Source organism: Protopterus annectens, chromosome 4.part0, assembly GCF_019279795.1.
Source record: "Protopterus annectens isolate FY-2018-M chromosome 4.part0, PAN1.0, whole genome shotgun sequence".
Classification (NCBI taxonomy): domain Eukaryota; kingdom Metazoa; phylum Chordata; order Ceratodontiformes; family Protopteridae; genus Protopterus; species Protopterus annectens.
In genome coordinates, this window is record NC_056733.1 from 1,973,500,775 (window position 1) to 1,973,526,467 (window position 25,693).

Genomic DNA, 25,693 nt, shown 5'->3' on the forward strand with positions numbered 1-25,693 from the left:
ATACTGCTGATCACTAATCATCACCTCCCTTCTTAACCTAGCTTCCACTACTCTTTCCCATAACTTCAAGTAGTGACTGATCAATTTTATCACTCTGTAGTTACTGCAGCTCTTCACATCACCCTTATTCTTAAAGATAGGTACCAAAACACTTTTTCTACACTCCTCAGGCATCCTCTGACTTTCCAAAATTTCATTAAACAATCTGGTTAAAAATTCCACTGCCATTTCTCCTAAGCACCTCCATGCTTCCACCGGTATGTCATCTGGGCAAACATCCTTTCCATTCTCCATTCTCTTCATAGCTGTCCTTACTTCCTCCTTGCTAATCTGTTTCACTTCCTGATTCACTATCCCCACATCATCCAACCTTCTCTTCATTCATTAGCCCCTCAAAGTACTCTTTCCATCTACTCAACACACTCTCCTCACTTGTGAGTACGTTTCCCTCACTATCCTTTATCACCCTTACCTGCTGCACATCTTTCCCAGCTCTGTCCCTCTGTCTAGCCAATTGGTACAGGTCCTTTTCTCCCTCTTTAGTGTCCAATCTCTCATACAACTCTCCATATGCCTTACCCTTAGCCTTCGCCACCTCTCTCTTTGCCATGTGCCTCATCTCCTTATACTCATGTCTACTTTCTTCATCTCTTTGACAATCCCACTTTTTCTTCGGCAGCTTCTTTCTCTGTATACTCTCCTGTACTTCCTCATTCCACCACCAGGTCTCCTTGCCCTCCATCCTCTGTCCAGATGTCACACCAAGCACCTTTCTAGCAATCTCCCTTACTAGCTCTGCTGTAGTCACCCAGCTATTCGGTAACTCTTCACTGCCTCCCAGTGCCTGTCTTAAGTCTTCCCTGAACTCCACCTCACAATCACCCTTTTGTAATTTCCACCATTTAATCCTTGGCACTGCTTTCACACTCCTCCTCTTCTTCTTGATCACCAACGTCATCTTACAGACCACCATTCTATGCTGCTTAACTACACTTTCCCCTGTCACTACTTTACAGTCTCCAATCTCCTTCAGACTGGCCCTCCTACATAGGATATAATCCACCTGTGTGCATCTTCTTCCACTCTTGTAAGTCACCTTATGCTCCCTCCTCTTCTTAAAATATGTATTCACCACATCCATGTCCATCCTTTTCACAAAATCCACAATCATCTGACCTTCTGCATTCCTCTCCTTAACACCATACCTACCCATCACTTCCGCATCCCCTCTGTTCACTTCACCAACATGCCCATTGAAGTCTGCTCCAGTCACTAGTCTCTCACCCTTGGGTACACTCACCACCACTTCATCCAACTCACTCCAAAATTTTTCTTTCTCATCCATCGCACACCCAACTTGTGGAGCATATGCACTAACAACATTCATCATTACACCATCAATTTCAAGCTTCATAAACATCACTCTATCAGACACTCTCTTCACCTCCAAAACACTCTTGGCATACTGTTCCTTTAGGATAACACCTATCCCATTTCTCCTGCCATCCACACCATGATAGAATGATTTGAACATGCCTCCTATACACCTGGCATTACTTCCCTTCCTTCTGGTCTCTTGCACACACAATATATCAACCTTCCTTCTCTCCATCATATCAGCTAGCTCTCTTCCTATACCAGTCACACTGCCAACATTCAAAGTTCCTACACTCACTACTACACTCCTAACCTTCCTCCTCTCTTCCTGCCTTCGGGCATGCCTTCCCCCTCTTCTTCTCCTTTGGCCAACAGTAGCCCAATTTCCGCCAGCACCCTGTTGGCTAACAGTACTGGTGGCGGTCATTGTTAACCCGGGCCTCGACTGATCTGGTATAGAAATATGAAATGTTGTCTGCATGAGTCATTTGGCAGACGTTTTACACCAGATGCCCTTCCTGATGCAACCCTCCCCATTTATCCGGGATTGGGACCAGCACAAAGAATTGCACTGAGTTAACACTTGCATTACTATTGTTTAGAAAATGCACATCGACGCAAAAAGTCTTATGTTAAGTGCATCACAGTGCTATATAAAAACAAAATATGTTTTATTGCCTTTATTACACAACTGTTTAAGAATTTTGCTTTCTTGGGAATCCATGAAAAATGAAGTTGGAAGGTTTGCCAAACAATATGTTACCAATTAGTTGATAGTAAGATTAAATTTGAGGACAGAAAGAGGCTATGGTGTAGCAGAAATAAATGTCCCACTGTAAGTAGGTGGATAGTATAAGGCAACAGTACATGAACTTTGTCTCCTACTATGAGCTATCAATCACAACAGCAAACAGGTAAAATTACCTTTGCCACTTTGACAGATATGAAGGGGAGGTGTTTAGGGGGAAGGGAGATGAGTTTAAGGAGTACAACTCAGGCATTACAAAAGAATGAAAATTGGCCACTTTAGAAAGAAAAAGAAATAACACCCACTGAGAATACTCTGCTCTGTGAGCATCAACTAATTCTAAGCCCAAATAAAACAAAATTAATAATATTCAAATCTAAAAAGTCCAAACCATGTCAGCCCTCCCCCCAGCAATCCTCTCTTCTAATGGCACCAGAATAGAACCAACAACTCACACAAAACTTCTAGGGGTCACTATTGATGAGAATCTAACTTTTGACAAACATGTCACCTTGACTATCAAAAAAGTTCACAACAAGCTATCTTACTCACAATGCCAGACTAGGCACTGCTCAGTCTCACCTACTTTCTATTCTATTCTGTGGATCTCATATTCTCACTAATCTTCAAAAGACTGACCTAAATAATCTAGAATCCTGTTACAACAAGATGGCCAAGTTTGACACTAATGTCCCACACAGGACTCATCACTGTACTGTCGTCTCACAGCTCAGCTAGCTAGAACTCCCTAACCTTCTTGCTCTCAACCAACTCACCATGGTCCACAAGCTACTTCACCAAACCAACACCTGCCCTGCTCTCTCCAGTCTTGTCCAACCTAATCAAAACCCCAGGCCCCTTAGATCCTCCAACAAACTGATTTTAAGGATCACCCACTGTCACAACTTTCATGGTGACTTTCTCTATTCTAATAAAATTTCCAAACAATGGAATAACCTGCTCAAAACATAGCTAATAATCCACTCGACCATGACTTCAAACAACTACTACACAATTAGCTGGCTACTCATTGGCTCTGCTCCTGTCATTCTCCAGGCTGACTACTAAAACCCTCCCTCTTCTATCTACTCTCTTCACCTCTCTCTGTTTCTTTTGCTCTTCACCCACTTCTACATCTTCTCTCTGTCCCACTATCCTCTCTTGTTCACTCTAACCCACCACTATATGGCACCACTTGAAGTATGCTGTATTCATAATTGTGCACTGCTGGAAAATGTAATTTTTCAAGCCTTCATTACCATCAATTGCTTGTCTGGCATCAATTTGTACAGCAGCTTCTCAGGGAGTACTTTGTATTCATTATTTATTCTGTTAGACACTGTAATCTCAAACCAGTACAATCCTAGAAAGTTCTCTTATTTAACTTTACTGCATAACATTCATTTTAGTAACACTATTGTTTGTAGTTTAAATTTATACACAAATCTGTGTTTGTTCGTAACTAAGTGCACTGTTTTAATATTTGTGCTTGTCTCGAATATCAAATGTAAATGATGTACTATTTTCTGGAGCTTTTCTCCCCAGGCCTCCACTGAAAGTGGGTCACTGGCCCAGTCGGACTATATCCCGGTTAACAAATGTAATAAATAAATAAAAATAAAATCCCTGTTTGTCTTTTAAGTAGTCATTGAAAAGCAAGAAATGGTAATTTTGCCTGACTGACTAAAAGAAAGTAGGGTATATATGAAAACACAAGTAAAGTCAATGCATTGACAGGAGCTTAGGGGCTATGATGTAATACTTAAAGCCAAACACTGCATTGTGGTACACCTAGAAGTAGACTTAAATATCAATATGCTGGATCCCATGTGGACAGACTCTGGAATTACATTTAAAAATATATAAAAAAGTATGATGAAATAAACATGTTTTGTTCAGTCTGTGGGTCAGATTCTCCTGTAAGAAATGTAGGGTGTAAATAGCAATGTTGTGGGAGATGCATATGTGTAGAAATGAGCAAGTAAATTTGACAAAGAAAGAATTTCAGGGTGGACATACAGCAGAACATCAAGGACAAAATAAAAGGGGAGTAAAAATACTGATTCCTAGGGGAGATCCAGTAGTGATACAAGAAGAAAAAAAGACAATGCCAGATTGTAGTAAGGGGCTGTTGGCAAGTGAGGAGGATTATGTGGCACACATTTATATCCCAGGAGAAAACTGCTATTACAGAGCTTAAAAACAAATTGGGAGAAATAATAACAGGAAATATTATTTATGGCTAGTGACTGGAACTTGATACTCAATAGTGAGGCTGTATCAGGGGGTTCTAAATGGAAACGTATAAAAAGGGTAGATTTCTGAAGAAATATCTGAGCATATTCAGTACGGAAGATAGGAATTCAGTGGTAGGAAATCAGGCATAAATTTGCATATTATCCCCAAGGTACAATAACTGGGATAAACTGGATAAAATTCACAGGAACGTGTGTATTTAATTTAAAGCTTTAACAAATATCCAATATTTTTTTTTCAGATCATGCAAAGAAAAACTAAGATAAAGATGCAAGGTAATGCAATAAAAAATTAGATGCTGGCACTTTCTTAGTTTTTAAAGAGAGACATTTAAGGAAAGGGTAGTGAAATGTTTTCAAGTGTTATTAGGGAAGACAAGACAGATGGATGAGTAGTGAGTAGGATAAAATGAACACAGAGTTAAAGAATAGAGTAGAAATCAGAGAGAAAGAAATATGGGGAAAAGGTAATAGGAATTATTTAGAGGAGCTGACAAAGGTTAAACTATTGTAAAATAAGGGGAATCTGAGGAACAAATGCATAGTGCTAAAGTGAAAACAGGGAACATTTAGATAATGTGCATGAGTTTAGAAAGGTTGCTTTTATGCAAGTATTCTGATAACAGCTCCAAAGCACAACAACCTTTAGAATAACAATTTAGACAACAGAAGGTTTGTTACCAAATTTAGGGAGTGCATGACTAGAAAAATAACCAGAGATCCTATAGAAGTATTAGATATATATTGAATGTTTTTTAAACTTTGTATAATGCAGTGGAATGTGGAAAACAAGAAAAGGCACAAATGGAAATATTTATGGAAGACTTAATTATGCCAAGGTAAGAGGAGGACTAGGCTTACCAATTAAGAACAAAGATAAGAGGAGAAGAGATAAGACAGAGATGTATAATCAATGAACAAAGAAACCTCCAGGAACAGATGGTATTCCAGTGGAAATTTGGAAGTTAGTAGGAAAGAAAGGGATAGCAGTCTGGAAGGTTTCCATTTAACAGTATTTTAAAATGGGGAAGCACCAGCATCTTGAAAAAAAAATCTGTGGTGGCTATATTGCCCAAAGAAGATAAAGACCTTTCAGACCCAGCTTCATATAGACCCATTTCAATTTTAAATCTCCAGTTATGAAGTGTTTATGTTTATACTCACTAAGAGGATGGCAAAGGTGTTGCTAAAATTAATAGATATGGATCAACTGGTTTTGCCGAAGAATGGGAAAAGTTTGACATTAATAGAAGAATGATCCAAAGAAAAGCAGAATGTAAGAAAATACTGCTATCCGTGGTGGGTCTTGATGTAGAGAAATTATTGGATTAATAGTGCAATGGAATCATTTGCATTTCCCAATAGAATAACAGGGTTAATTAGGAGGATATATGGACTGTCAGAGACAAAAGTTAAGGTAACAGGGTTCCTCTCTGACAAGTTGTCTTTGAACAGAGGGATGAGGCATGGGGTACACCCTTTCCACTTTATTTGTTTTACACTTAGAGCCATTTCAAAGAAAACAAGGAACTCTCAAATTCTACAATATAAATGCTATGGTAACTAAGAAAATTTTGTGTTATTTCAGGATATTATTTTGTACTTGATAAATCCAGAAAAGGACATTTCAGTGTTTTGGAACATTGTGAGACAGTTTTAAGTCTTTTTCGGATATAAACATTAACGAAGATAAAATGATGGCTATAGTGGTAAATTATGCACCCACATAAGAATTAGTTCAGTAATACTCAAAATTATGGGGAATTAATGTGATGAAGTATTTAGGTGCATGGATTACAAAGAATTCCGTTATGGCTAAGGGTATATGGGAAGAGACTAAACAAAAAAATAATGCAAAAACTGAGAAATTGAAATATCCTTATTAGTTTTATGGATAGGAAGATACAAGCGGTGAAAATGCTTTTAGCCTCTTTAGTTTTATATAAAGCTAAGGAAAAATGTTATCCCCAGGGGAGAATAATTAATAAAGAGTTGAAGGAATTTATTTGGGAGGGCAAGAGTTAAGTGGGAAAATCTGATCCTCCCCATAGAACAAGGTGGTTTAGTATTGCCCAATTTGAAAGCATAACATCTACTCAGTTAAAGCTCATATACATATTATGCAAGCAGAAGGTTACAAAACAAAGTGAAAAGAGATAATGATGAAACAGGAAGAAAGTTCAATAAATAAGGAAAGAGTGTGATTCTGGATACAGATTCTTAAGGAAAATAGCAACAACCATGAAGAATATTATATTCATATAGTTGCAGAAAGCTAACATTGAAATAGGGAAAGGAGATTTTGCCAGTAGGGAAGACTGCAAGAGAAAGTATGGAAAACTGGCAAAAGTGGTCTGGAATTTGCTGGAGAAATCTGGCAAAGGAACCAAAGTATTTGGAGTAAATAACCAGAGAGGGAAAGGTAATAAAGTGGGATGACACCAAGCAAAGGTTTGAAGTGCAGGTTACAGACTGCCTTCCCTACCAGGAATTGATATCAGAGTACAGGCAAACAGAAATGGATAGGGGAGTGCTAAGTGAATAAGTGGCCATGGAAAAGTCTGTAATTGATCCCAGAACAGAAGTTGCTATTAAAAATGGGATACTTAGAAGAGTATACAAAATATTGCATGCTAACTATAAGAATCAATCAGAGGAGGTTAGAAAGATTGGGAAAAGAGACTAGAAAGGCAATTTACAAAAGAACAATTAAAGAACATCTGTTTGGCTTCCAAGTAGGCAACAAAGTCCAGAATGTTTAGTTTTTTTTTTGTTTGTTTGTTTTGTTTTGTTTTTGTTTAGAAATGTTTATATAGATATTTTTATACCCCAGCAGACTTCAGTGCATATTTCCTCAGGTAGACAGCAAATGGTGGAGGTGTGATATAAAAGAGAGAGATAGATAACTGGGAACATGTTTTTTGGAAATGTTACGAGTTGGCAGATTTTACAGAATACTCTGTCAGAAATGTTTGAGGAGCAAATGGCTGTCACTAAGGAAATCATCCTTCTGAGCTGGGACACAAGATGTGAATTGAATTTATACAGTAAAATATATGTATGTCTCACAAATATGCAACAAAATCTGGAAGATTTAGGATTTTTGCTTGGAAATGTTTACATGGATATTTTTATACCCCAAGTAGACTCCAAAGAATTTTTCGTCAGGTAGACAGCAAATGTTGGATATGTAATGGAGAAGAAAGAGGTACGTGGGAACATATTTTCTGGGAATCCGGTAGACTGGAAGACTTTACAGATTACCTGTGGGATGCACTGTCAGAGATGCTGGGTGGGCGGACTGGTGTGATGATTTTTCTGAGATATGATACAGAATCGGAATTGTCTAGACATGGTAAGGCCTTGCTGTCTCTAATTAAGTTGGCTGCCAAAAAAGCAATTACTAGAAAATGGAAATCAAAATCTAAACCAACTGCATTAGAAGTAGTGAATATAGTAACAGAGATACAAAAACCGGAACTGAGATCTTCAGAAAAGGGTAGGAGCAAACTTCATAGGAAAATGGTTATTGTGGGAATAATACATACAGGGGAGGAATGAGGTTTAAAGAAGGCAGGATTTAAATGAGCTATGTAATGTCTGACTGAAAATTACTGGGTGGATTATAAGTGATATAAAGTGTTTGCAACTAGGAGTGTGTCTGTATGGATTGTGATGTAAAATGCTTGCAACTAGGATTGTGTCTGTGTGTTTCATTTTCAATTATATAAATGTATGATTGCTTACATCATAAGTAATGGTTTAATGAAGATGTTTCTTGTTTAAAAATAAGGGGCAAGAATTGAATAATTTATGTAATGGTGAGAAGAGTTGTGGTATTGTATGAGGAAGTCGGGAGTGGCAGAGAAGTATGTAACAGTGGTACAGGATATGTACAAGGGTAGTGTGACAGTGGTGAGGACTGCAGTGGGAGTGACAGATCCGTTTAAGGTGGAGGTGGGATTACATCAAGGATCAGCTCTGAGTCCTTTCTTATTTGCAGTGGTGATGGACAGGTGGACAGATGAGATCAGACAGGAGGCCCCGTGGACTATGATGTTTGCAGAAGACATTGTGATCTGTAGTGAGAGTAGGAATCAGATTGAGAAGACTCTGGAGAGGTGGAGATATGCTCTAGAGAGCAGAGGAATGAAGGTCAGCAGGGGTAAGACAGAATATATGTGTGTAAATGAGAGGGAGGGTAGAGGAATGGTGAGGATGCAGGGAGTAGAGTTGGTAAAGGTGGATGAGTTTAAGTACTTGGGATCACCAGTTCAGAGTAATGGGGAATGTGGAAGAGAGGTGAAGAAGAGAGTACAGGCAGGGTGGAATGGGTAGAGAAGAGTGTCAGGAGTGATTTGTGACAGACGGGTTCCAGTAAGAGTGAAAGGGAAGGTCTACAAGAGGGTAGTGAGACCAGCTGTTATATGGGTTGGAGACAGTGGCATTGACAAAAAGGCAGGAGTCAGAGCTGGATGTGGCAGAGTTAAAGATGTTAAGATTTGCACTTGGTGTGACTAGGATGGATAGGATTAGGCGTCAGTATATTAGAGGGTCAGCTCATGTTGGACAGTTTGGAGACAAAGCAAGAGAGACGAGATTGCATTGGTTTGGACATGTGCTGAGGAGGGATGATGGGTATATTGGGAAAAAGATGCTAAGGATGGAGCTGCCAGGTAAGAAGAAAAGAGGAAGGCCTAAGATAAGGTTTATGGATGTGGTGAGAGAGGACATGCAGGCGTTTGGTGTGACAGAGCAAGATGCAGAGGACAGGAAGAAATGGAAAGAGATGATCCGCTGTGGCGACCCCTAATGGGAAAAGCCAAAAGATGATGATGATGTAATGGTGCTCAGGTTATATGATATATAGCAATATATGTGAAGTATAATGTTTGTTAATGTTAATTTAATACAATTTGATTACTTTTGCATGAATGTAAATGTGCCTATGTCACAAGTGATGATTCAATAAGGATGTTTAAAAAATATACAGAAAGGCCTTAATAAGTTTAATGCTACTGGCTGAGAAAAAAAAAAAACCTAGAAAATGGGAATCAAAATCTAAATAAGCTGCAAGTAAAATACTGACTACTAAAAAGGAGATACAGAAAATAGTGGTGGGATCTTTAGGAAAGTGAAGGAGCAAATTGGAATTTGTTGGAACAGTATGTGAAGAATAATATGGAGGAGGAGTGATGTTTAAGAGAAGACAGGAAATGAGCAATGTATGCAATGCTGGGGTTAATGCTTGTTAATATGAAAGGAAACGTAATATCAAATGCATGAATTTGGAAAATGTTAATATGGTTTGTTTTCTTTTCTATGAATGTTTGTGTTTCTAAGTCTTAAGTGATAATTTAATAAAGGTGTTAAAAACAAAAAATAACTTCAATTTAGTTTTCCATAAGCAAAGCAGTGGGGATCCGGGAGACAAAGACAACAGTGTGGGATTACAGAAACATAGACTGCATATAGCTTTAACTGAAGGAGTAGATGGAACTAGGACAGTAAAGGGAGGGTGATGATCTACGGATAAGGAGCAGAGAGACAGTATTCCGAAAGGTGTGCTGTATATTCGCTCAGAAGAATAAAGGTGAAATTCAAGAGGCCAGAATATCAGCAGAGATGTCAAAGAGGTACTAAAGAAGAATGGAAAATTATTTGAATGATAAAAGCAGTAGGACGGGAAGAGAAGCAAGACGATGAAGTAAGAATCAACTAAAGTGATGTGGAAAATCAAACAAGCCAGGAATGAGGTTACACTGGGAGAGGGAAATAATTTTTCAGGTACATTTCAGAGGAAAAATATGGGACATCAACCTATGTAGGTTGATTAAGAATGAGAGCAAATCTAGAGATGACGTGAACATTGCTGAAGTACTAAAAATTCTTTGTTGTATTCATGAAAGGAACAGAGGTAAAGATACAGTGGACAGGATGGTGCCAGTCAAACCTCTTGCAGTTTTATGTCTGGGTATTATATCTAAAATGAGGTAACATGCTTGTCTCCTCTTAATGCTAGGCCTCATAACTGGATTAATCTCTTTGTAGTTAATACCAAAGTAAGAGAGTACTAACTGATGGGGAAGAACCGTAAAGGGGATGTATCTGGTGTCTGAGAGGAAGCAGATATGCACCTACCTTTCCAAGTGCAAAATGATGCATCTGAGGAATGACAACCCAGGGAATGCAGTGTGTACCTCCAGTGCATAATATAAAACTGGCCAGAGTACTTTTCTCCTGAATGAGGCCACTGTGTTAGGGGAGGGGTGACTCCCCATACCCCAAGGTGAGATAATTGTAGAGACACATTATTAAAGAAGAAGGAGAGATAGATGCTGCAAGGGTATGTGACAGGCTTTCCCCCCACCCCCAAAAAAGGATCAGATCTACACTGAAATACAACATTTTTTTTAAGTCAAGAAACATAACTCTGTAACTAAATTGTCTAAACTTGGCAACAACAGCACTGTGGCATTTTTGGAGGTCTCATAATAAGCCCCAAAAAAATCTGTCTACATACACAAAATCACATAACACTAAAATGCATTTTGCAAGGCCCCTCACCCTTCTGCACCCTGAGTGATATATACACTATAAGGAACGGAAAAAACGGCTCAGGAACAACGACAACATCCACAAACAAATGTTTAATAAAGTGGATATCTTTTAAAAACAAAGGTTGTAATGTAGTTACATCCTAAACAAGACAAAGAGCTAGAATCAACAAATTCAAATGTAAAGCGCTTTTCGTCTGTTAAGATAAACAGACTTATTCAGACAAATGCACTGTGTAAATCAAAGGCAATTTAAATGTTTCAAATTAGTAACATGACAGATGTTACCTCTTTAAAAGTTAGAATAATGCAGGTTATTTTTCACTTCTTTAAAGAAACACAGTGTGCAAACATCAATAAAGAACCCTGACAGCCACTGAATTTTAAATAAATAAATACATTGAACATAATAATTAAGTATCTTCCGTGCATTATATTGTAGTATTTGCACTCTAATATTTAAAATATTCTAAAATTATGTTTGTTACTACAAACCAAAATGTTTTAACCACGTAGGTTAAACCATACTGAAACATAAAAATGCTGGTGTTAAACGTATCATCAGTACTAAAATATACTTGTGTGTAAAAAAGACGATCAACCGAGCTACACTTGTATCACAACTTAAGTAAACCTAAAGTTGGTAAAAAGGTACCCATTCAAGTAATGCTGACACACTGCGTCCCCTCCCAACAACGATGTGCCGAACAAGGGGCGCTTTATAAAGTAATGAAAGCTGTATAGGAACCACAAAGTGTAAATTACTATGCAACTTTATTATTAAAATTTATTTAAAAAATGGTGTAGTACTGAATGTTATTCTAACCATCCAGTTCTAAAACAATAAGTGCAATAACGACATCTAAAGTAGTGAGATATATATTATTAATTAAATAGCCTCAGTCAAAGTAAAGTAAAACACCCATTAAAACAATGCGAGCAAATGCTGAACCGAAATCTAGGTGCTGTGAAATGCACTTGAATGTACCACAATAATTAAGTTAATACGCTACCAACATAATCTAAATGCCCAATGTGTCAAAATTAATTCATAACAAAGATATTATTGCAAAAAACAGTACAACATTAAATTAAAAATTTTTTTTTATCAAAATTGCAAAGTGTACTCAACCACAACTAAAAAATAGTCTATCTACTCACAGGTCAGATATAAACTAAACACATTAGAGAACTAGGTACATTGAATGAAGTACTCACCTAACGTAACCAATTTTTAAGTTTAAGTATACAAGTAAGTGAATACAGTTCATTAAGACCTGGTGGTCGACATGCGTCCAAACGTAACTGCCATAAAAGTTCTATCTTTTCTAAAATTAATGAACTTGAACCACCTCTAAGCATAGTATGAATTAAATTATCCTGATCTTGTATTTGCTCAATAACTTTAAACTTGAATGAATGGTTAGGTTTTTCCATACAGTGCTTTGCTAATGCATTCTCTTGTTTATGTCTACTAATTGCATATGAATGGTCATAAATCCTGTCACGAAGCCTCCTGTCAGTTTTTCCGACGTAGAAGGCTGGACATAATTGACATAAGGCCAGATAAACTACACCTTTTGAGTTGCAGTTAAATTTATTTCTCAAAGTATAGTTTCTGTCTCTGATGACAAACTTACTGCCTATATATATATGTATTTACAATAATTACACATCTCACAACGGGACATACCTGCTGTTCTGCATGTGTTGTTATGTCGTCCTTCTATAATGTTTTTAATGTTTTTACCACGCCTATAAGTAACAACCGGCGATGGTCCTAACTTTTGGATGATATCTCTATCAGTTGTAAGCAAATACCAATTTCTTTTCAGAATGTCCACAACTTCTCCTGCTCTTAAATTAAAAGTAAAAACAAACCTAATGTTACCATTGGTTGTTTGTGTTAAACATGTACTTTCAGATGTGTTGTAGTTGGAAGTGTTTGTATGGTTAGTCTGTTCAACATCAAATGAGTCAGAGTCTAAATCTAACTCCCCTGGTACTAGTGAGTTGTCCTTGTTCAAAATTGGTTTGTATATTCCTTTTTCTCTTTTAGTTTGAACTTCCATTATTATGCTGTTAATTAGTTCACTGGGGTAACCCCTGTGTGTGAACATATCATACAAATTTTCACATTCCGTTAAGAATTCATTTTGCATGGTGGTCATTCTTGCAGCCCGTACAACTTGTCCCTTAATAACAGACTTTTTTTGATGTAAGGGGTGAGAGCTGTTAAAATGTAAGAGTGAGTTAGAATATGTACTCTTTCTATAAATTTTGGCTGTATAATGTTGACCCAATACATTTTTTGATAAGAGTACATCAAGATAACTAATACTCAACTCTTGATAAACACTAGTGAATTTTAAAAATTCAGTTGTACTGTTAAAATATTCAAGTAGTTCTTTTGCTGCAATACTGTCACCTGAAATTATAATAAAAATATCATCCAGGTAACGAGTGTAAAAGGAAATACTGTTCTTCAAATTTATATTTTCAAGTACAAATTTATGTTCCCACTGAGCCATGACTAAGTTAGCAAAACTCCCTCCACAAGGAGAGCCCATGGCTACCCCAATTTTTTGTAAGTAAATGTTGTTGTTAAAGGCAAAGAAATTGTATTCTAGAACTATTCCCAATAGTTGTTCAATCAGTCTTTGCTCAGAGTCACTTGCTCCTCTTGAGCTGATAAATTCTACTACCCACTCAATGCCAGTATGGTGGGGGATAGACGTGTAGAAATCACAAACATCAATAGTTAAAAAGTTCTTTTCATCACTATATTCAAGTGTGTTAATTTGTTTGAGAAATGACCACGAATCTTTACAGATTTGTTTTTCTTTACTTACATATGTTTTCAATATGGAGTCAATCACCTTAGCACAAGGATATGTAATGGATTGACGGGCATCTACCAGCGCTCTCATAGGAGGATCATTAAGGTCCTTGTGGATTTTAGGCAACCCAAATAGGGAGGGTAGTCTGGGTGAAGGCAAATTCAAGTAGTTATTTGTATGTATATCAGTCAGTGAGTCAATGAATAAATCATTAATGAACATTTTTATTCGGTTTTCTGCTATATTTAACTCATTTAAACTCACTTTTTGATAAGCTTGACCTTCAAGAAGTTTTGTCATTTTATCAATGTACTGGCTCCCTTCCATTACTACTAACCCACCACCTTTATCTGGTTTCATTATGCAGATGGGTAAGTTTTTAAACTGGGTTAACCTTAATTTGTCCTCTGTGGAGACATTGTTGTTCAGTGGGACAAGCATTCTTACTAAACAGTTTCCTTATTTCTATTTCACACATATAGTCAAAAAGATGAATTAATGGGTGTATGGGTGGATTATAAGTACTTGCTAACTGTAAAACATGCCTATTAGATGTGCCAACACCTAGTAATGCTGTTAGGTTCAGCTTTCTAATGTAAAGTTTAAAATCTAAAAAGGTTTCAACTACATCACCTCTGTTAGATGGAACAAAATTGAGTCCATTTGCAAGTAGTTCAACCAAACTGTTATCCATAGTGAACTCAGTGTAATTGTTAATGTCAAAGTCTCCTTTTGCGTTGGTAATGAGTTTATAGTTAGTGATGGTGTTGTCTGATTTGTCTACCTCAATGTCAATGAGGTGCCCCGTTACCTCCTCCTGTTGCTTGCAGCTCGAGTGTTGTAAAATTTTCTCTGGTTCACACCATGTCTGTTCCGACTCCTCGCTGTCCACCCTTGAAAGTTTTTTGACTGGTGGTTTTTAGAGGTACCCTCTATTTCAGTGTTCTCAGACCTGTCCCTATTTGTCATAGGTGCATCATGGCTTGTCCCTGGTCTTGGTGGTGTCAAGTCAATGTCATCTATGTCCAAGTCATTGGTACCATAGTCAGATGGAATGCCGTTGCTGGTACTCATGAAATTACTATGTGACTGGGAGGGGGTGGTTTCGGATAAGCTGTACCCTCTTCATAATCCTTTATATCTCTTCTGAGTTTCCTAAGTTTGGTTTCTTTCATTCTATCAATTTGTTGGGAAATGCTAGAAAAAATTCATTGATAATCATACTGGTATCTTTGATATCTTTCTCTAATTCAGTTGCTTCTTCAGTTAGGTGTTTGATTTGTATTGAGTAGTGTTTACACATAATCTTTAACAGTTCTAAACCTTGACTGTTAAACAACTCAATAATATCTTTATAAAACTCAGAACCTGGCTCTAGACCTGTAGGGTATTGCCATGTGCAAAGACCTTTAGGGACAATGTTCTCTTTTATACATATTTCAAAATACTGCAGTTCAAGTTGTAACTTTTTGATTTTAAGTAGTTTAGTGTCAAAAAGTTTAAGTTTGAAAGAAATACTCACATTACTTCCAGCCGGGTTTCCTGTAATTGCATTTCTGCTTTGAGAATTTAACCTAGGTTGTTCATTCAACCAACTAGTTCGATCATAAGACCCAATAAGCCCCGAAGTAATAGTACGTTCTGTGTTAATGTCCTGATGGTTACTGTTGGCCATGTTATTATTAGCAGTCACTTTGTGGTTTCCATTTTCATTTACTAAGACCTGGTTAGTTGTGGAATTTGATGAATTAATTCTGTTTACTCCTTCTGGTGTACTAGATAACGCCCTTTGTATTTGTGTAGCATTCAGTTGAGATAAACACTCAAATCTGGCCGTTAGGTTCTCCAAACGTTGATTCATTGCCTCCAACAATAAGGTTAAATTACCTCTTCCATCTGTTTTTGAACCTGAGAGGTTAAGAATATTGTCGCTGTTTCCCGTAACCATGAACAAACAGATTCAGCCACCAAAAATGAAAAACTGATGTAAGGAATGGAAAAAACGTCTCAGGAACAACGACAACGTCCACAAACAAATATTTAATAAAGTGGATATCTTTTAAAAGCAAAGGTTGTAATGTAGTTACATCCAAAATAAGACAAAGAGCAAGAATCAACAAATCCAAATGTAAAGTGCTTTTTGTCTGTTAAGATAAACAGACTTCTCCAGACAAATGCACTGCGTAAATCAAAGGCAATTTAAATGTTTCAAATTAGTCATATGACAGATGTTACCTCTTTGAAAGTTAGAACAATGCAGGTTATTTTTCACTTCTTTAAAGAAACACAGTGTGCGAACATCAATAAAGAACCCTGACAGCCACTGAATTTTAAATAAACAAATACATTGAACATAATAATTAAGTATCTTCCGTGCATTACATTGTAGTATTTGCACTCTAATATTTAAAATATTCTAAAATTATGTTTATTACTACAAACCAAAATGTTTTAACCACGTACGTTAAACCATACTGAAACATAAAAATGCTGGTGTTAAGAATATCATCAGTACTAAAATATACTTGTGTGTAAAAAAGACAATCAACCGAGCTACACGTGTATCACAATTTAAGTAAACCTAAAGTTGTTTTTTTTACAACACTCGAGCTGCAAGCAACAGGAGGAGGTAACGGGGCACCTCACTGACGTTGAGGTAGACAAATCAGACAACACCATCACTAACTATAAACTCATTACCAACGAAAAAGGAGATTTTAATATTTACAATTACACTGAGTTCACTATGGATAACAGTTTGGTTGAACTACTTGCAAATGGACTCAATTTTGTTCCATCTAACAGAGGTGATGTAGTTGAAACCCTTTTAGATTTTAAACTTTACATTAGAAAGCTGAACCTAACAGCTTTACTAGGTGTTGGGACATCTGATAGGCATGTTTTACAGTTAGCAAGTACTTATAATCCACCCATACACCCATTAATTCATCTTTTTGACTATATGTGTGAAATAGAAATAAGGAAACTGTTTAGTAAGAATGCTTGTCCCACTGAACACAACAATGTCTCCACAGAGGACAAATTAAGGTTAACCCAGTTTAAAAATGTACTCATCCGTATAATGAAACCAGATAAAGGTGGTGGGTTAGTAGTAATGGAAGGGAGCCTACATAAAATGACAAAACTTCTTGAAGGTCAAGCTTATCAAAAAGTGAGTTTAAATGAGTTAAATATAGCACAAAACAGAATAAAAATGTTCATTAATGATTTATTCATTGACTCACTGACTGATATACATACAAATAACTACTTGAATTTGCCTTCAGCCAGACTACCCTCCCTATTTGGGTTGCCTAAAATCCACAAGGACCTTAATGATCCTCCTATGAGAGCGCTGGTAGATGCCCGTCAATCCATTACATATCCTTGTGCTAAGGTGATTGACTCCATATTGAAAACATATATAAGTAAAGAAAAACAAATCTGTAAAGATTTGTGGTCATTTCTCGAACAAATTAACACACTTGAATATAGTGATGAAAAGAACTTTTTAACTATTGACGTTTGTGATTTCTACACGTCTATCCCCCACCGTACTGGCATTGAGTGGGTAGTTGAATTTATCAGCTCAAGAGGAGCAAGTGACTCTGAGCAAAGACTGATTGAACAACTATTGGGAATAGTTCTAGAATACAATTTCTTTGCCTTTAACAACGACATTTACTTCCAAAAAATTGGGGTAGCCATGGGCTCTCCTTGTGGAGGGAGTTTTGCTAACTTAGTCATGGCTCAGTGGGAACATAAATTTGTACTTGAAAATATAAATTTGAAGAACAGTATTTCCTTTTACACTCGTTACCTGGATGATATTTTTATTATAATTTCAGGTGACAGTATTGCAGCAAAAGAACTACTTGAATATTTTAACAGTACAACTGAATTTTTAAAATTCACTAGTGTTTATCAAGAGTTGAGTATTAGTTATCTTGATGTACTCTTATCAAAAAATGTATTGGGTCAACATTATACAGCCAAAATTTATAGAAAGAGTACATATTCTAACTCACTCTTACATTTTAACAGCTCTCACCCCTTACATCAAAAAAAGTCTGTTATTAAGGGACAAGTTGTACGGGCTGCAAGAATGACCACCATGCAAAATGAATTCTTAACGGAATGTGAAAATTTGTATGATATGTTCACACACAGGGGTTACCCCAGTGAACTAATTAACAGCATAATAATGGAAGTTCAAACTAAAAGAGAAAAAGGAATATACAAACCAATTTTGAACAAGGACAACTCACTAGTACCAGGGGAGTTAGATTTAGACTGACTCATTTGATGTTGAACAGACTAACCATACAAACACTTCCAATTACAACACATCTGAAAGTACATGTTTAACACAAACAACCAATGGTAACATTAGGTTTGTTTTTACTTTTGATTTAAGAGCAGGAGAAGTTGTGGACATTCTGAAAAGAAATTGATATTTGCTTACAACTGATAGAGATATCATCCAAAAGTTAGGACAATCGCTGGTTGTTACTTATGGGTGTGGTAAAAACATTAAAAACATTATAGAAGGTCGACATAACAACACATGCAGAACAGCAGGTATGTCCCGTTGTGAGATGTGTAATTATTGTAAATACATAGATATAGGCAGTAAGTTTGTCATCAGAGACAGAAACTATACTTTGAGAAATAAATTTAACTGCAACTCAAAAGGTGTAGTTTATCTGGCCTTATGTCAATTATGTCCAGCCTTCTACGTCGGAAAAACCGACAGGAGGCTTCCTGACAGGATTTATGACCATACATATGCAATTAGTAGACATAAACAAGAGAATGCATTAGCAAAGCACTGTATGAAAAAACCTAACCATTCATTCAAGTTTAAAGTTATTGAGGAAATACAAGATCAGGATAATCTAATTCATACTATGCTTAGAGGTGGTTCAAGTTCATTAATTTTAGAAAAGATAGAACTTTTATGGCAGTTACGTTTGAACGCATGTAGACCACCAGGTCTTAATGAAGTGTATTCACTTACTTGTATACTTAAACTTAAAAATTGGTTACGTTAGGTGAGTACTTCATTCAATGTACCTAGTTCTCTAATGTGTTTAGTTTATATCTGGAAAAGCAAAACCATAGAGCCAGCATACTGTTGCCTGAAAAACTTTAATTAATGATAAAACATAAAAAACAACAAATGATCAGACCGGTTTCGGCCGGATATTATCACAGCCTTCCTCAGTGTTAAACAAATGAAACAACTGTTGTCATTTAAATATTCCCATCTCGAAGCTCATTGGATATTCCTAAAATTGTTCATTGAGACCAGGTGGGAATAATCCCCCTAGTTTTAAAATCCACTTTTTTTCTTTGGCATTCAAAATTGAATGCCAACCAGTTTTATTGGAACGATTACCTTTAATAATATCAATGATCATAAAGGAAAATCTAGCAGTTTTGTGTACCAGGTGGTGTTTGTAAAGTGCATTGTTGGCCTTTTTATTTTTGATATTATTAATGTGTTCAGATATTCTTAATCTAATAGGACAAGAAGTTTGTCCAATATAAAATGAGCCACAATTGCATGCAAAGTTCCCCTTGTTCGGCACATCATTGTTGGGAGGGGATGCAGTGTGTCAGCATTACTTGAATGGGTACCTTTTTACCAACTTTAGGTTTACTTAAGTTGTGATACAAGTGTAGCTCGACTGATCGTCTTTTTTACACACAAGTATATTTTAGTACTGATGATACGTTTAACACCAGCATTTTTATGTTTCAGTATGGTTTAACCTACGTGGTTAAAACATTTTGGTTTGTAGTAACAAACATAATTTTAGAATATTTTAAATATTAGAGTACAAATACTACAATGTAATGCACGGAAGATACTTAATTATTATGTTCAATGTATTTGTTTATTTAAAATTCAGTGGCTGTCAGGGTTCTTTATTGATGTTTGCACACTGTGTTTCTTTAAAGAAGTAAAAAATAGCCTGCATTGTTCTAACTTTCAAAGAGGTAACATCTGTCATGTGACTAATTTGAAACATTTAAATTGCCTTTGATTTACGCAGTGCATTTGTCTGAAGAAGTCTGTTTATCTTAACAGACGAAAAGCGCTTTACATTTAGATTTGTTGATTCTTGCTCTGTCTTATTTTGGATGTAACTACATTACAACCTTTGTTTTTAAAAGATATCCACTTTATTAAATATTTGTTTGTGGACGTTGTCGTTGTTCCCGTGCCGTTTTTTCCATTCCTTACATCAGTTTTTCGTTTTTGGTGGCTGATATATACACTATATCTGAAGTTGCTCAATTTCAATGAAAGGGGAAAAACGAAATCTCACTATTCTTCAGGTCAGTCAGTCATGCAACTACAAAAACTCCATGACACACAATCAACAAATGCAATTAATGTTCTAAGAAGTTGACAGTCTGAGCATTACAATCATGTGCATCAAATTTGATATAATAAACCATAGTGTTCTCCCTCCAAAAAATAAATACACAAATAAATAATGGGTGTGCAGCCATCAATCTGAAAGATTTATTTTTAATGAGACAGCATTTGCAAATAGATTTTCCAAAGGACTAACATCTGTCAGTGCAATAGGAACTTCTAGTTGAGGCACTTGACAAAACTGCCTCAGGAGAATGATATTGCATTTTTTATTAATAAAGGCATGACTCAGGAGAAAGATACTGTGTTTTTTATTAATAAAGGCATGAACCACAAGATGCAGGATACAAGAGAATTACTAAGGAGAAACCAAATGTTAGGGTGTCTTATCTACGGATGTAGCAATCAATGCTAAGAGGGTGATGATTCCCCTCTGTCTAACCATGGGTTTGGAAGATCTTACAGAGAGAGAGAGAGAGACAGACAGACAGACAGAAAGAAAGATCAAACTGCTGGAGAGGCTGTGGAGAAAAACAACTAGGATAGTATGTGGAAAAGAGGAAATGTGGTATGAAAACAAGCACAGCAAGCCAACTGTATGGAAAATTTGTACAAATATGTATACAAAATTATGTTTATTTACATGTTTATGTGGAGCTTTTCTCCCTGGGCCTCCGCTGAAAAAGGACTTGTGTCCAGTTGGACTTTCCCAGTAAACAAATGTAAAATAAATAAATAATATGCATAATAATGAATAATGGTGGAGAGTAAACAAGCAATGAAGGATCAAGAATATTACATTCTGCATAGCCTGAAGACTGCTGAGATAATTAATGTGTGTGTGTTTGGGGGGTCCCGCATGGGGGTTTCAGGATACAAAGCACCAAAAGAAAGAAAAAGATTCACTGATTTTTTCTTTCACTCAGTCCGATTTGAAAATGGTCCTTATGAATTCTAAGCACAATTAATAAAACTATATTTGAAAAGAAGGCCAACAAGAGAGTCATGATGTATGAAAAAATTATACTGGACAGGAGGCACATTAATGAGGCATAGTTAAATACAGACAACCACATTAATGGAGCATAGCTAAATACAAACAGAAATTCTTCTTCATGGGGGGGGGGCATTCAGGTAGAATGTATTACCAAACAAAAGGCAAGTACACTGCCACATATGTATCAGCATATTTTTACTACAAATTTCCTCATATGTAAATAGTACAAAGCAAAAAGCAAAAAAAATGTACCAAATGTTTCATAATGTGAAAACAGCACCTTACAGCACTCTTGTCATATAGTTGTACTTAGAGATATGTGCTATAATATGTATTACAGGTATTTGCACAAAAGTATAAAGTGGCAAACAGACTGCAAAGTACTGTTCGACACAAACTATCAGCAGCTCATATTTCTGTTGGGTAACTGAGCTTCTTAGAACATTGTATGTCTTGCAATCAGAGGCTAAGGTGGAAAATGCTAATACAGGACAGTTTATTTTTAATATTAATTACTGAATTGCTTAGACTGTTGTTATTTAAATGAAATCACTTCTTTGATAAATTGATTTATTTGAGATGTACTGAGTGCTTCATATTTAATTGCACAAGCAGTTTAGCATTAATTGTATTATTAACAACAATTTTGTTTTTATAGTATTAGAAAAATTTGAGATTGGTCCTTTTGGGAATGTCTGGGAAAACTATTGCAAATGCAGATAATTTTGGTGGCAGGTTTATTTTGCAGCATACTGTCCACCTGGTTTAAATGATGCTATTAATATTACTTGTATGCTGAAAAGGAGGGCTTACAATATTTAAAGTCTATAAATTCTAATTTGTGTGCTGCTTTTAATAATGTGATTGTGGCTAAGCCATGTCTGTTTTTTTTGTATGACTTTATGTTTTAAACTAGTAGGTGCCATTTTTAAATTGTAGTATTTTTATGTACCTGTTTCTTTAAGGCAAAAGGTATGTTTGTCATGTGATGCTTCCATTTCCTATTTAAACAGTGATTTGGTTTGTGTTAGTTATTCTGATGAAGTCCTTTATACACTTGGACAAAATCACTTCATGACTGTTATTAGTCTGTTTTACTTGGTATTCACCAATTTCCATTTTATTATTTTTATCCCTCAAACACCAGGATAAGGAAATAGTGATAGAAGAGGATAAAAAAAGATACTGGTGGTAGATTTGTAGTACTAAGGGGCTACTGGCATGGGAGGAGGATTACATCCGCATGTACTTATATTCTACCTAATACCGCTATAATGGAGCTTAAGAAAATTCTGGAAGAAATAATCAGCTTTCAGCAAGGAGTATTACTTATAGGTATGAACTGGAATTTGATTTGCAGCAGAGAAGATGTGTCGGGGGCAGAAGGGAAAGTATAACAAAGGAAGGTAGACTTTTGAAGAAATTTATGAAAATATGTGGAATGCAAGATGTGAATTTAGTACTAGGAGTTCAGAGTGAATTTACATACTATTCCCCAAGATACAAAAACTGGGCTAGGCTAGAGAGAATTTACATTCCACAGGAAAATCTGCATTTTAATTGAATGTCTTGATAAGCACCCAATAACTATTTCAGATCATGTGCCAATAATAACTAAAATAAAAATACTGGGTAATGCAATAAAAATTAGATACTGGTGCTTTCCCACCTATCTATTGAAAAGAAATTAATTTAATGAATGTGTAATGGAAATTATTCAGGAGCTATTAGAGAAGATTAGAAATTTCTTCTGAAAATATAGCTAGTGAGTGGAAAAAAAAGTGGAATTTAAAAATAGGATGGAAATAAAAGAAAGGGAGATATGGTTAAAAAGTAGCAAGAATTATTTAGAGGGACTGATAAATGCTAAAGTATAGTGAAATAGGGGGAATTTCACAGAACAAGAACAAAAGCAACTGCAGAATGCTAAACACAAAATAAGGGATTACCTCAATAATATCAATGAGTTTAAAAAGACTGCTGTTAAGCAGCTATTTTTTGATAACTCTGGAGCACAAAAAGTTTTAGCACAATGATTCAGGCAACAGAAAGGACTGTCGCCAAACTTACGGAGCCAATAACAAGGAAGGTTACAAGAGATCTCGTAGAGGTACTAGAAATATTTCAGAAATTTTATGAAAGTCTGTATAAAGCACATAAATATGGAAATCAAGAAAATGTACAAATGGAAATCTTTATGGAAGAATTAAATATGTCAAGGTTAGAGGTGGATGAGACTCGATTACTAACAGTTAGGATAGGAGGAGATGAGATAAAACTGGTGATGTATAAGTAATCCACAGGAAAGTCCCCAGGAACAGATGGTATTCCTGTGGAAGTTTTGAAGCTAAGAGGGGAAAATTTGATAAAGACCTGGAAGGTTTTGTTTAACTGTATTTAAGAGAAGGAGAAGTACCAACATCCCTGAAGAAAGCAGTGGCAGCCGTAATACCTAAAGCGGGCAATTATCCATCAGATCCAGCTTCATACAGGCCCATTTCAATATTAAACCACAATTATAAAGTGTTTATGTCTATACTGGCTAAAAGAATGGCAAAAGTGATGCCAAAATTGATAGACATGGATCGATGTGCTTTTTTGTTAGGTGAGGCAGACATTTGACATTAACAGAAATTGATGATCTAGAGGGAAGCAGAATGTAAGAAAATACCACTGTTGTTGGTGAGTCTTGATGCAGAGAAAGCTTTTGACAGAGTAAGCTGAGACTTTACGAGCAGGGCAATGGAAACATTTGCAATCCCTGTTAAAATTATAAGGCTGATTAGGAGGATATATGAAGGATCAGAGGTGAAAATTAAAGAGGATGGGGTCCTCTCTAATAATTTCTGCTTGAGCAGAGGAACCAGGCAGGGTGTCCTCTTTCTCCCTTGTTACTTGCATTATATTTAGAACCATTGACAAAGAAAATAAGGGACTTAGAAATTCAAGGATATAATTGGTATGATAGTCAAGAAAAGCTGGCTCTGTCTGCAGATGACATTATTTTATAAAACAAAATCAGAAAACGGCATGACAGTGTTGTGGAACATCTTGAGACGATTTCAAATATTTTTGGGATACAAAATTAATGAAGGTAAAACAAATAACGGTAAATTATGTACTCACACACAAATCAGTTCAGCAATATCCTTATTTATGGAGACATGATAAAATGAAGTATTTAGGAGTATGGATTAAAAATGATTCCGATGTGGCAGCTATGGATATGTGGGAAGAGACTAAACAAAAGATAATGCAAACACTGAGATATTGCAAGCTCGGTTACATGGATATGGACAGCAAGATACAAGCAGTTAAAATGTTTTTAGTCCCTTTAGTCTTATAGACGCATGTCTTTGAACTAAGTAATTGATGCTTTCTGTAATGTCTTTCAATCTGAATGGTCTTACATATAAAAATAAAAAAGAAAGAGTAGTGAACTATATTAAAAAATGTAGAGTGCATATAGCTATGCTACAGGAGACACACCTGGAAAGAACTGAACATGTGAATTTGATAAAGAAAGGCTTTCAGGATGGTTATTCAGTGGCATATCTGGCACAAAGGGAAAGAGGAGTACTTATATAAATTCCAAGAGGAGCTCCAATAGTGATAGAAGAGGGAAAAAAAAGATAATAATGGAAGATGCATAGTACTAAGGGGCTATTGGCTAGGGAGGTGGATTACACTGGCATGCATTTATGTCCCCTCTAAAACTGCTGTAATGGAGCTTAATAAAATTCTGGGAAGAATAATCAGCTTTCAGCAAGGAATATTACTTATATGTGGAGACCAGAATTTGGTTTGCAGCAGTGAATATAACAAAGGAGGGTAGATTTTTGAAGAAATTTATGAAAATGTTTGCCATGGAAGATGTGAATTCAGTACTAGGAGTTCAAAGTGAATTTACATACTACTCACTGAGATACAAAAACTGGGCTAGGCTAGATAGACTTTATATCTCACAGGAACATGTGCTTTTAATTCAAGGTCTTGAAACGTACCCAATAACTATTTCAGATCATGCACCAATAATAACTAAAATAAAAACGCAAGGTAATGAAATAAAAATGAGATACTGGCACTTTCCCATCTATCGGTTGAAAAGAGAGGAATTTAAGGAATGGGTTGTGGAATTAATTCAGGAGCTACTAGAGAAGATATTATTATCTTCTGAAAGCATAGCTAAGGAGTGGGATAAAATTAAAATGGAGTTTAAAACTAGGTTGGAAATAAAAGAAAGGGAGATACGGTTAAGCAGTAACAAGAATTATTTAGAGGGACTGACAAACATTAAAGTATTGCAAAATAGGGGGAATCTCTCAGAACAAAAAAAGGAGCAACTGCAGAATGCTAAACAGAAAATAAAGTATCACCTCGATAATATGCACGAGTTTAGAAAGACTGCTGTTAAGCAACTGTTTTTTGATAATAATTCTAGAGCACAAAAAACTTTTAGCACAACAACTCAGGCAACAAAAAGTGGAAAGGGCAGTCAGCAAGCTTAAGGAGCCTATAACAAGGAAGA